Genomic DNA, 14,165 nt, shown 5'->3' on the forward strand with positions numbered 1-14,165 from the left:
CTGTATGTATTTCTTAAATGGGCACAATGGGCCATATCAACAACAACCGGCGATATTTATCTCTAAGCGCACTTAGCGCTAGGATAATTATCGCCGGCTAGCGTGAATTTTTATCGCTGAGATAGCGTGCTATTAGCAACGCTTATCTCAATAGCGATAAAAATCCTCACGCTAACAGGCTAACGTGAGATTATCGCTGGAAACCCAGCGATAATCTCACGTTACCTTGATGATAGGGACAGGCAAACTTAGCCATGATATCCTTCTTCCATAGGATATCATGGCTAAGTCTGAAAAATACCAGACGTAAAAAAGCAGCGTTAACCGCGGTTAGCGCTGCTTTTTTTGTCTCTAACAGGGTTAGCGACATTCTTGATAATAGGAGAAATGTCGCTTAGCGACATTTCTCCTATTATTTTACTCTGGAACGCCCCCTTTGCATCTCATTAGAGATGCAAGGGGAAGCATAGAGTAAAAGGGTGCTAACATGCAAATTTGCATGTTAGCACCCTGTTGTTGATAGGGCGCTAGTTTTATCTCTCCTTTTTTGGCTTTTAAAGCCAAAAAAGCAGAGATAAAGCCCTTGTTGATATGCCCCAATATAAGGAATTTAGGAGCAGTGGTTATTTGTACTTCATGTAGCATATGATTTAGAGGGTACATTTCAAACGGTATTCTTTCTTGTACACTGGCTTACATTTGAAAGACACGAATGCAGCAAAATCCAATTGCCAATAACATGTTCTACTATACTATGCTCCCACAATTCTCCCGATAAAAATGGTACCTCACTTGTTTAGGTAGGCCTAGTGCCCGCATCAGTTAATGGGTCATTACACAACATGTACTCACCAGTGGCAGCTGGTGGATTTTAAAAGTGGTAGGGCTATTACAGACCCTAGTATAATGTGCAAGCAAGAGTAACGAGCGAACACGAATTGAAAGAGTAGGTTCATGGAGCGTGTTCTCCCCACCCAAAGAACATTTTGAAGAAAAAAAACGAATTGAAATGGTGAGCTTATCAGCATAAATTTGATACATTATTTTGAAAAAAAGCTATCCAAATTAATTATTTTACAGCAGAAGAAAACATTAAAAGCAAGCCAAAAAATATGCAAGGCATACTAAATAATTTGTCTGACTAGGTTTATATATGCATTTCTTTCAATAGAGAAAAGAGAGACTCGGTACAGAGGGCCCAAATAAAATGAGTCCAGTGAGCCAACTGCTACTTCCCCAAAGCATTGCTCCAAATAACCCATTGGCTTTTTATAGGGAAAGTATTTCCCCACCACCGCGGGCTACTTAAGAGATAGCTCATTGGGGCAATATGCTTACTGCAGGGAAATGTGTGCAATCAGATGTTTCAACTCCTTGTGTGGCTGTCTCAGCCATCATCCTTCTACATAACATACTCTGAGAAAAAGAAATGAGTCATACAAAATTGCGAACATATTTTCAACAGGAAAAATATGATTATACTGAAGTTGGACATCCTGGTGAGTTTGATATTTTCGGGCACCATATGACTTAAAAACAGCACAGCTGAAGCGCTATAAAGCATCACTGCTGCCCATGAGGCCAAGCCATGGAGCCACCCCCCAGCCCCATACCGAGCAACATAGCCTTTCATAAATAAGCAGTGAGTAAAAACAGAGATGGGTGAACCAGGAAATTAGCAGGGTGAGCCGAGCCAAGAGTTGGCTCTGACTTTAAGAGGTAGAGTGGCAGCCAAGCCTTGAAAATATTTGGATTGTAAATCATGCGAAAACTAATATATTAGACTATATTAAGGTGTCTTAAAAATTCAAAGTGCGTTTCTTTACCACTTAGAAGCATGTCACCATATTAAGCAAGCTTTTAACATGATGACATGATTCGAAGCATGAACACCGACATAATCTTTCTCACTGAGACATGGGCAGATAATGCCTCATGTCCCGACTGGAACATAGCCCTGCCAAAAGGTTATACAGTGATCTCACAGGATAGAGAGGTCAGAAGAGGGGGGGCATAGCTATTGTTTATAGGGAACATATAAATTTGAGGGTAACTACCATTAAGGATCTCCCGGCAGAAGCCCTGCATTTCATTATTAGTATTAACAATATCATGAAAGTTCAGGGCTTCTTGCTCTACCGCCCCCCTGGTTCCAAAACGCCATTTGCTCAGTCCCTGATGACCTATTTAGAGTCTCAAACTGACTCTGGCCCGTTCATGTTAATCGGGGATTTTATTTTTCATCTGGATCTTACTGACAATTCTGACACTAAAAGATTACTAGACAATCTTGTCACTTTTGGATTTACTCGCTTGTCATAGAGCCCAACCATCAGGCAGGTCATATTTTGGATGGTATTTTTTCAAATAACTCTAAAATAATCATGGTAAAAGTCACTCCTTTCCCATGGACAGATAATTACGCTGTCCATTTTAAGAGCAAGGTCTCACTACCACCTTTGGGGAAACAAATAAAACCCACCAAAGTCATGTCCAGACGGTGGAATAAAGTCAGCGCAGATGACTTGCTAGTAGCTCTTGGCAAAGACTCCCTGTCGCTGTCTAAAGATTGTAATGAGGCAGCCTCTGAAATTAACGACTGGCTTCAGACAGCAGCTGACCAGGTAGCGCCTGAGAAATGGTCTACCATTAGAAGACATAAGCCCACCTCCCCTTGGTATAATCCCCATCTGAAAGCGCTAAAGGTGAAATGTCGAACAGCCGAGCGAAAATGGCGGCTGGATTATGACAAGTCTGCAAAAATCTATTATAATATTCCCCTTAAAGAATATAAGGAGGCAATTATAGAGGCAAAAAAGTTGCTCTTTGTTACAAAAATTGAGGAAGCGGGAAACTCCTCTAGGGAACTTTTTAAAACTGTAAATCTGCTCTCTAAATCCCAACTAGGTACTATCTTTCATCCCGACCAAGTAATGTGTGATAAGTTAGCAATTTATTTCCAAAATAAAGTACAAGTTATCTATGATAACCTCTCTGAAGCCTGTCGGCTTCCAGATATAGTTCAGCATTCACAGGTGACAGTGGGACCATTTTTGAGGGAACTAGCTAGTTTCCCAATGGTCAGCGGAGAGGAAGTTTGTAACTTGCTTCTTTCCATAAAATCTGGATCACCCAAAGACCCTTGCCCTGCTACGGTACTACACCTGGCTGCAAATAGGATAGGTGATGAATTGACACCGTTGATCAATCAAGTTCTGGAGTTAGGCAGTTTTCCAGCATGCTGGAAAATGGCCACGATCAGGCCTATTTTAAAAAAGCCTACGCTAGACCCAACAGATCCCAAGAACTACCGGCCGATTGTTGGTTTGCCTATAATGGCCAAGATCTTGGAAAAGTCAATGAACAGAACATTGACTGAATACCTCGACACAAATGAAACATTGGATTTAACTCAGCATAGTTTTCGATCCAACCACTCGAACGAATCTGCTTTGATCATAGCTGCTGAGGAGATCCGCAGAATAATTGATCAAGGGGGAAATGCAGTCTTGGTTCTGCTTGACTTGTCGGCAGCTTTCGACACCGTAAACCATACGGTGTTGGTTCAGCGGCTTCGAGACGTAGGTATTGGGGGTCCAGCGTAGTCCCTCCTATCCTCTATTTTGGATGGGAGAGTGCAGAGCCTACACTGGGATGGTCTGCAATCAGAGAGTTTCAATCTGCCTTGTGGGGACCCCCAGGGTTCTGCATTATCACCTACTATTTTCAATATTTACATGCTGCCACTGGCCAGTTTGATTAGGAAGCATGGTTTTGAATTCACGTCATATGCTGATGACTCTCAGCTTATAATCTCCATGGCCAAGCATCCCGATAATACGGCTGTCAGGTTTCATGCCTGCTTGGAGGAGATTATAACGTGGATGAACCATAGCTTCCTAAAAATCAATACTGACAAGACAGAAGTTATGGAATTTGGCCAGGGGCAACCTCGATGGGACGCGTCTTGGTGGCCAATGACAGCTGGGGAATGTCCCACCCCTGCATCTAAGATCAGAAATCTGGGAGTCATTTTTGACTGCAAATTAACTTTCTCTGCCCAAGTTAATAGTATCACCTCTTCTTGTTTCTTTTTAATTAAAACCTTAAAGAAGATCTTTCCCTTCATTAGGAAGGAATTACAGAAGTCAGTGGTAGTAGCCCTTTTACTTTCCAAATTAGACTACTGTAATGGCCTAGTATTGGGAATAAATAAGTCCCAAATGAGTAGGCTTCAATCACTACAGAACGCTGCTGCTAGATTACTCCTTGACATACCCAGGGGAAAACCTACTTCTGCTGGTATTCGAACCTTGCATTGGCTCCCAATTCAGCGTCGAGTCGAATTCAAGGCCCTGTGTCTGGTCCATAAAGCCTTTTATGGAGGAGGCGCTAGGGCCATGCAAACATTGTTTAGACCTTATATCCCCACTCGATCACTAAGGTCTAGTACTTTAGGTCTTCTCCATTTGGACAGGATTAGGAAGGTAAGATGGGGTGGTAGAGCTTTCTCCTGTGAAAACCTACCTGGCAGTCTGTTTCCTTTGGCCCTGACGTCCCGTGGACCCTGTTGCCTGCTCCTGCCCCTTTGTCGCCTGAAGCTGCTACGGTCTCCCGCCGCCGCATCACCATCTTGCGCGGCCGCAGTGGGGAGACCGGACCACAAGTCCCAGGAGCTCTAGCGGTCACGAACCACGTGACCTAGAGTTGCGCGCCAGGAGGCGCTTAAATTCACGACGCCGCTTCGGCAGAGCGGGTTCCTTTTCTCCTGTGAAAACCTACCTAGCAGGCTGTTTCCTTTGGCCCTGACGTCCCGTGGACCCTGTTGTCTGCTCCTGCCCCTTTGTCGCCTGAAGCTGCTACGGTCTCCCGCCGCCGCATCACCATCTTGCGCGGCCGCAGTGGGGAGACCGGACCACAAGTCCCAGGAGCTCTAGCGGTCACGAACCACGTGACCTAGAGTTGCGCGCCAGGAGGCGCTTAAATTCACGACGCCGCTCCCGCGTCGCGGGATCGCGCGCGGGTAGTGCCGGGAGAAGCCCGGGACAAGGGCGGGACCGTCTGTGGCTGTCCGGGGTCAGAGGAGGCCGGGCAGGGCCCTCCCTCTGACATCTATCTCTATAGAAGGTAACCGGTGTGAAAGTGTACGATTGGTGTGCATCATGGTAAAAGGAAAAAGCTCCAAATCGAAAACACCTGCGGGTGTAGGTGCTACATTAGATTCATTTTTGGTTAGGGCAACGAATCTACTTGCACACGAAATAGAATTAACTGAAAGGAGATTGTCCTTGGAACCTGGATGTGCACCATTGAGATGCCAGGGTTCGCCTGCTCTCCTAACTTCTCAAACTAGTAATCAAGCCTCTCCAGGCATTCCACGAGACTTACTTGGCATTGAAGGTTCTACCACACATCTGACCCCAAGCATTGGAGACTTTAATTCAACAACTGGTATCCATCCAAGTCCACCAACCTCTATTGAGGCCTTAACATCACCTCCCAAGTTGAGAGAGACTAGAACCAGGAACACGTTGGCCGTCCTCAAACCTATGGCCCCTAAAACGGCTTGCGTTACGAAAAAGAAAGTTTCTTTTAAAAAAAACACCAAAAAGCTTCCTCAGCCTAAAGCAACTCTTTTAACATCCAACCTAGCTGTCCCTCATGTCATCAATCAGGCCTCAATTTGGGATGATTTACTTAAGAAATTGGACTCTATTATTGATCCAATAATTGATAAACTGGCTAGCATCGAAGCAAGGATCTCCAAGCTGGAGTCCCAATTTGATAACTTTTCAGCAAAAGCTCGGGACAATGTCATTTTTGATGGTCTCTCATATGGTCCTCAGCCAATTTTAACAGGAAACTCTCCCATGCCAGGGATACAGGCTGCTCAACCCTCGTTTACAACAGCTCTATCCGTAGTGCATACAGAAACCACGAGGAGCCCACAACATCCTAATGCTCCCCAACACAGAGCTGAAGGGCCCTGTGCATTAACCCAGCCGAAAACACCTAAAGCTATATTTACAATGACGAACATAACACAAGTGCAACCAACGTTCCATTTATCTCCTCTAGCAGCTCCTTTGGCGTTGGTTCTGGCACAGGTACCCCCGCTAGTAGCTAACCAAAGAGAGTCTACCATTCACTTAATGGACAAATGTGCATACTGGATTTCGTCAAATCTTAGCGCCCCTGATTGGGTATGTCAATCACTTGTAAGTAAGATCATTATGGCGAGAAGAGTTGATTGGGTGGGTACCCAGGAGAAGAAGTTAAAAGGGGACTGTGTTATTGTACACTTTTCGAACTCTAATGTTTTACCTGTTCTCCTTAGAAACTTTTTTCCCCCACAAAGGAGATCATTTGAAATAGTGCCCTTAACATATGATTATTTTTATAATAAATGTCAATCCAAAAACCCAAGCTTAGCCAGAGTAAACGATTTCATAGTACAGTCTAGTGCCCCTATCACTGCCAACTCATCCCGTGCTAACACGTTATCACTCTCCAATAGATTCGAAGCACTTTCCAATTTGGAAGAGTGCGACTGACTCGGGAATAATCCTTTACCCTCTACACAAATCCCAAATAAACATTTGAAAGAATATGCTAATGCTAGTGGATTTTGTTTTAATTCATATAGACCAACCCATTTGTCAACTTATTGTGTATTGCCTAGTTTTAATGAACCAGTCGTTAGGGAAGAAGCCATAAACCCAGCCAATGTCGAGACTTCTAGTACTGAACCTCAAATCACCTTAGCTCCCTGCTCAGACCTTAAAATCAGGATTCTGTCATGGAATATTGCTGGTATAAACACAAAGATAGATAATCCAGAGTGGTCCAAGTTTATATCAGAATATGATGTTGTATTATTCCAAGAGACCTGGTCGCTTGTGCCTACATTGTTCCCAGGGTTCTCGGTCCATAATGTAGCAGCAACTAAGGGGAACAGGGGTAGACCTTACGGGGGCCTCTCCATATGGGTTGCAACTTATCTAGATTGCACTATTTCTGAATTGGATTTCTTCTCATTGGATCTTCAAGGTCTGGCTCTTTTATTTAAACCTAATTTTAAATTAATTCTTATCAACGTTTACTCACGTCCAACAAGCCTATCTCAAGATTCTACGATTTTCGACTTACTATCTACTTGTTTATCAGATCTACCTAAACATGATAAATTAATAATTGCGGGTGATTTTAATTGTCAATACGAACCGCTTGTCGATCTCCCATACACATTAGATAACGAGGAAGATAACTGTAATCTAATACCAGATCCCCAAATCCAGAAGGTAAAGGCATGGACTCCATTAGTTATGCAAATTAATGCATTTGTCCTTATGCATTCACTGAGGGCTTGTAATGGCCGTTTAAAATCAGACCAGCCAGGGAAACCTACCTTTAAAAGGAATAACTATTCCTCCCTAATAGATTATATTCTGGTGGAGGTATCTTCTTGGAATAGCATTGTTGATTTTTCTGTCATCTCTCGATTTGACAGCGACCACGATGCATTGTTGCTTGAGTTATTAGTTCCTGTTCCTCAAATATCTTCTACTACTGGCCCTATGGCTGACCAGAACCTTCTTCTGGACAATAATAAAAGAAGAATTAGATGGGACTCAGTTAAACGCACTCCGGATAAAATGCTAGAACTTTATGGGTTGATCCTCCCAGCGCTTCTTGAAACTGAAAGGTTATTTACCCCACTTCCAAGCGCTTGGGACCTACAAGCGGTAGAATCAACTTACCTGCACCTTACTTCGGCTCTTAAAACCTTTTTTAATCCTTCCTCAACCAAATCCAGGCCAAAACACTTTTCTAACTCCTCGTATACTAAAGCATGTAGGCAGGCTAAAACTGCTCTTATTAACGCAATTAAAACAAAAAATAAGGCTATATTGAAGCCCTCTAGGAAGTTTTATAATGAGATTATTAAAAAGGCAAAAAAAACATGGGAATTTGAAAAATGGGAGGCCCTTAAAACTGCTCTTTCTAATAAGGATATGAGGGGATTTTGGAAAATTATCTCCAATATAGGTAACAAGGACGAACGATCCCCGATTCTTCCGAATATCGCAGCATCCGCTTGGGAAGCTCATTTTAAGTCCCTGTACTCTACTGGAGATGATTTGATTGCTGTTGAGGGCCCCCCTCAGCTAGCACAATTTGATTCTTTTTAATGAAATAATGGCCTTAGAAGTGGAGGGTGCCATTAAAACTCTTTCCACATCCAAAGCACCTGGCCTTGACAAAATCCCTGGGGACTTATATAAAGAAGAACCCTCAATTTGGGTTCCCTATTTATGGACCCTATTTAATGCCATCATGAAAGGTATGAATATCCCAGATACATGGCTAGGAGCCGAAATATATCCCATATTTAAAAAAGGATCACCATTGCTTCCTGTAAATTACAGGCCAATTAGCCTAATAGATGTAGCACAAAAGTTGTTTGCAAGAATACTACTCAATCGTCTGCATTTTTGGATGGAAGAGATGAACATCTTGAGTGACTTACAGGCAGGATTTAGGAAAAGGGTGTCAACTGTTGATCAGCTTCTAAGGCTGCAATTATTATTCTGGAAGACAGTATCAGTGGAGGGTGGCAGCCTCTATCTGATATTTGTCGACCTGAAAGCAGCATTTGACATGGTTCCAAGGGCTAAGCTCTGGGCTGTATTACATAAGTTGGGAGTCCCCTTGGACCTATTAGCCATGATCATTAGACTGCACACTGGCAACTATGCACAGGTCAGATATGGTAAGGCAGGCCAATTAACAGCGCGCTTCCCAGTCGACAGAGGAGTCAGGCAGGGATGCGTACTAGCCCCTACCCTGTTCTGTCTTTATGTTAATGCTCTGGTAACCCATATCAACAAGACGGTCCGTGGTGACTCCCCTAGACTTAATGGTAGAAAGGTTCCAGTCATGCTTTTTGCAGATGACACCCTTTTGCTATCTAAATCCCCGATGGGCGTTCAACGTGTTTTAGATAGTTTTTTAGTATTTTGTATTGACCACGGGCTCGAAATAAATATTTCGAAAACTAAATGCATGGTTTTTAATCCAGCTCACACAACTCGACCTAATCCCACACTCAATGGAACAACTCTAGAAAAGGTCTCATTATTTGAATACCTAGGAATCACACTCTCAGAGTCTTTTTCCTGGGCTCCCCAACTAGACAAAGCAGCTATGCGGCTTGCCCAACTATCTGGTGCGATATTAAGAATTGCTAAACACACCACATATAGGGCTCCTGGCCCTGCTGCAGAAATTTATAAAGTACAAGCAAGAAATGCAGCTCTATATGGGGCAGAGTTGTGGGGCCATTCTCAGCTGAAAAGTCTTTCTCTAATAGAGAATACGTTTATTAGACTTTTATTGGGCCTACCACAAAGCACCCCTTTAATATCACTACGTCTTGATCTGGCAATACGACCAATAGATGAAGAAGCAGGCCTACGTCCTTTAACATATTGGCGAAGACTTTGGCTCACAGTTGAGCTAGGTTCTTATTGTCGTGACCTTAGCTCAATAATTGCACTTAGCACTTCTACATCAAGGAAATGTGCTTCAGGATTGGCTTGTCTGAATTTTGGACTAGTCCTGGGGCATTTTCTTTGTTGCTTCCTCGTGTTAAACTGGTCCAGGCATATAGGCAGTATAGGCTAAGTGTATTACAACGAAACGAAACTCTTGGCAGTCTTTCAAGACAGTTTTTATCAAATAAAGACCAGTATATTTTTGAGCCATTCCTGAATGAGGTGCACCCACCTCTGGCAAGGAAACTTTACATCTAATTTAGGTTGGGCACTTTGCCACTTAGGGACTTTATTAAGAACTGGTCCAAACAAATAGAAACAACCTGCCCAGCCTGTGGAAGGTCGTCCGAGACATTAATCCACGTACTGTTTCTCTGCGTTGCATATAGAGCTCCCAGGAAATATTGGCTCATCCCTCTATGTAGGAGTTTAGGATTCACAAGATGTACTGAAGCCTATCGCATCTTAGTCAGTGACACAAGTACTGTTGTAGTGTTTGCTGTTTCACGTTTCTTACATGCAATGTGGATTAAGCGTCTTTGTTTTAAATAATCTTACGCTGCTATGTATATTTTGCACGGGTCTATTTTAACATCATTTTTTCAATGTTTTTACTGTGTTTAAATGTGTTTTTTTTTGTATTTTATGCAACTTTTATGATCTTTTGATCAAAATAAAGTTTACAAATGGTAATGGCTTTCTCCCATGGTGCAGCAAATTTATGGAACTCACTGCCTACTGCCATGCATCTTCAACCAAACAGACTAGTTTTCAGGAAGGCCTTAAAGACCTGGCTGTTTACTATAACATAGGTGACTGCTATGGGCTTTAACACAGATACTCACTTCTTAGCGCCAAGATGCCACGGCATACGAGCGCTCTACAAACACATATCCTATCCTATCCTATCCTAACCATGAACTGAAAAACACTCATGTTGTCGTCCTAATGATAATGCTATCAGCGAATTAGGAGGCATGTCTGGGCTCATGTGTACCCTACGTGTTTCCTAGAATCTTATGATAGATGGAGAAACATATAGGCTATTAAACAGAAGAGAGGTTTTTGTACACCATACTTTCCGAACCTACACAGTTGAAGGTACTTTCATGTAAGGCCCTCGATTCTGGTCTAGATAGCGCTATCTAAACCTCAAATAATAATAATAATGATGGAGCAGGTAAAGCAAAATTTTTATGCCTCCTCTATTTTTGCATGAAATATTAATTATGTAATCATTCTAAATATTAGCTCGTACTAATTGTGTGAAGTGGTAATTAAATGATTAACTATGGTACGCAAACTATCTGTAGGATGTGTTGAAATAGAGAAATGCATTATTAATGGTGCTTTTGTGATGGTTTGTGCTTCCAGTGTTGCAGAATGGTGAGTATTATTGCTTTAAATGTTGCTCCACGCTAGGAAAATACTAATATCTATTGGGATTAGTGTGGGTTTAAACATTAGAATCTTCACTTCTATATATTAATTACTGTTATGTTTGTTTCTGCTTAAGTTGGCATTCGGGCCAACTAGGCCGCAGTACACAAAATGGAGTACGAAAGTGGCCACCGTCATGTGAGCGCGATGTCGAGTGCGCAGACTCAGATGGCTCTGAAAATCTCCAAGCGACTTCCGATGAGAAACTAAATGTTCCTTGTCAAGGATAGGAACGTGGAGGACTGCCTTGACCCAAACTAGTATGAATGACTGAGGGGACAATGAACGACCTGTATAAGAAGGCTTACATGTTGTTACTTCGGAACTTTCGCCTGTGAAACTACGAAAAATAATACAATTGGGAAGATGTCATGCCCGATCTCATGGGAAACTTGCAAACCTGTGAATATTGAATAGACTACAATTTTCGGAGGGTTTAGCCAATCAGAACTCTTTCCACCCCTAAATTGTTGCACATTGTCCTAAAGTTAAGGAGAAAAAGAGTATAAAAAGGGGGGTTTAGAAGTGTTGTATCATCATCATCATTATCCTTATTGCTGTTAGGCTGTTGGTGTGGAGAGTCGATTTGCTGGATTGTTGGTTTGTTGGTGCGATCGCTTGGTCCCTTGGCTAAATAGTGGGGACTGCATTGTGCTGAGGGAGATTTCCTGGACTTACCTGGGTTTTCTTTGATGATAAGAGGACGATTCCATCTGAAGGGATTTTGCTTATTGCTGTGGGTTGACGGGTTCTTCTGGGGGTGGTCGCCAATGTCCAAATTTAGGTAAATATATATGTCCTATCAATTTATGTTAGAGATCAAAGACTGGAAATCGCTCAAAAGAGAAATTGTTGAACTGTTGTGATCCTGAATATGCCAACGCAAAGTGACTTAATTAGAGAAACTAACTTTGATTAATGAGAAAGAGTTTGTGATTCTTTAATAAGGTATTGAAAGTTAACCGATAGGTTCCGAAGCTTTAAATGTGTTTTAGCTGGTTCTAAATTACCATCAACCAGTCCAACTAATTGGTCCATCGACCAAGTGGTGGAGTGCCTTGATGTTAAAGTTAGGATTCCATAGGTGGAGATGTATATAATGTATATAATGTAAAGGACTTACTCTGGACAGGTAACAAGGTACCCCCCACATGTCCAGAACTTCTTTGCCTCCTGTGCACAGATTCGAGTGAGACGTATGAGTGTTGGTGTTATGGGCCCCACCAATGAATGTATGTATGAATGAGCTAGTGTGGTGATGAGTCTGTAACATAGGGAGGATATGTAAATTTGCCCTTTTCCGCTGGAGCAATAACAATATGTGGCAAAGAACAAAAAAGAAAGCGTGATGAAACAAAGATTTGCTTAGGATCTCACAATTCGTTCACATGGGGAGGCCGGGATAGAACACAAATTTTCCAAGTTTCACACTATGAAATTCAACTACTAGATGGGTATCCCTTGCTGACGTCAAAGGTTAATGCTTTGAGGCCAAGAGGAAAGCAGGTGAGATAAGAGAGACTTTTCATTTTTCACAGTGCAAATTTGCCAGGGACCTACGTGCACTTCACAACACACATATTCTATATAACACATTTTGATTTCTTTTTGGTCATGGAAATTTGCCATGATTCACAAGATGCTGAGAAGAGAAACCGGGATTCGTACATGATACGCCCAGGTAACATGGTCAGCAGCAGTAGCCAGTAGGCAACATTGAGCTTTGCTCAAAATGTCAAGAGTAGCTTGATTTCGATTCAGGTGAGCCAGACTTCACATTTCAGTGGCAATAACAATTCCAAAAGGAACATATGCAAATTAAACACCTAACACTCGCCCACCTCTAACTAAACCTGATTGTAGTGCCTGGAGCAGTTGTATTCCACCCATTGCTTTGCTTGCATGACTGCCTTACCTTGCTTTTTTTTGGGAAAAGAGAAGTTACAATCACCTCAAACATTTTTATTTCACGTCCCTGGGCTTTACGGTTTTTCACCGGGCCCTTCTCTGCTCCTGAAAAAGGCAATATAGTGCGCATCAGGTTACTGTAATTGTTCCGGTCATGGGCAGATGGTGTGTATATCTTCTTTCTCATCCCAGCAGTGGAACAGCGACGCTTTTGCTCATATGATTCGAGTACACTCAAAAAGAGTGTGCTCTGCCTTGTAGTATGCGCACAGCGTGACATTCCTTCCCCCTTAAATTCCATCACCTTACCGCCCACTACGCCCAAAAACTCTCGGAATCAGGGTGTGTTGTCCACAGCATAGCCTTTTATTCACAACAATCCAAGTAATTTACCACCAACCATTACACAAGAAAAGTATCCTTCTTGGATATATAAGAATTATTCACAGCATCACACTTTAGCTGCATCAGCATGTCAACGGCAGTAAGGAAATTAGGTACGACATTACACTTTAACTCGGCCGTACACTAGAACAACTTGGCTATTCATTTGAACATTACACTTTAACTTTTTTAACACGGCCGTACACTAGAACTTAGCAGTACATTTGAACTTGGCCATGTCGGCCACCAATGTACCACTCTGCTGCGCACATTGTGCTGGCAGGACCCAACGCGCTACAGCCAACAGGTGCACCACTTGACATCCAGGGCACAAAGAGAACAAAACCCCCCAGGACACAGTCTTAAATAACCTGCTAGGTTTTTGTTTCTGCTAGGTTTCATTTGTCAGTGCCCCACGATGACGTCACCACAGCCAGCCAACCCCCTTCCTTGTCCAGGGGCCCCGGAGGAGGCTGAGCGCCGTGGCACAACTAAGGGCGTCCCTCCCCTAGGCACAGGGCGGGCGCCTGTTCAACTCCACAATATGGCCTTTCAAATGCTGCACAACTGAATACAAGCAATAGCATACTTTGATTAATAAAACTTTCAGCGCTCAGGTTCTGCACGGCTTTTAGAGCCAGTGCCAACCCTTTCCTCTTTAATGTTTATTTCAAGGACACTTGCCTGAAATGTATGCCGGTGCCTGGAAAGGGCCATCAGACGCCGGGTGAAGCTAAACTCTGCAGTGCGATCTGTCCAGGCATTGTTAACGAAGGAAGATGTGAACTGGCGTCCGCGCAGTGGATTCCATGAAACTCAATTGATTCTCTGCGCAGAATCCAGAGCTCAGCTTCTTGCTTCCAGCCTCTAACCCCA

Source organism: Triturus cristatus, chromosome 10 (genome assembly GCF_964204655.1).
Source record: "Triturus cristatus chromosome 10, aTriCri1.1, whole genome shotgun sequence".
Lineage (NCBI taxonomy): Eukaryota > Metazoa > Chordata > Amphibia > Caudata > Salamandridae > Triturus > Triturus cristatus.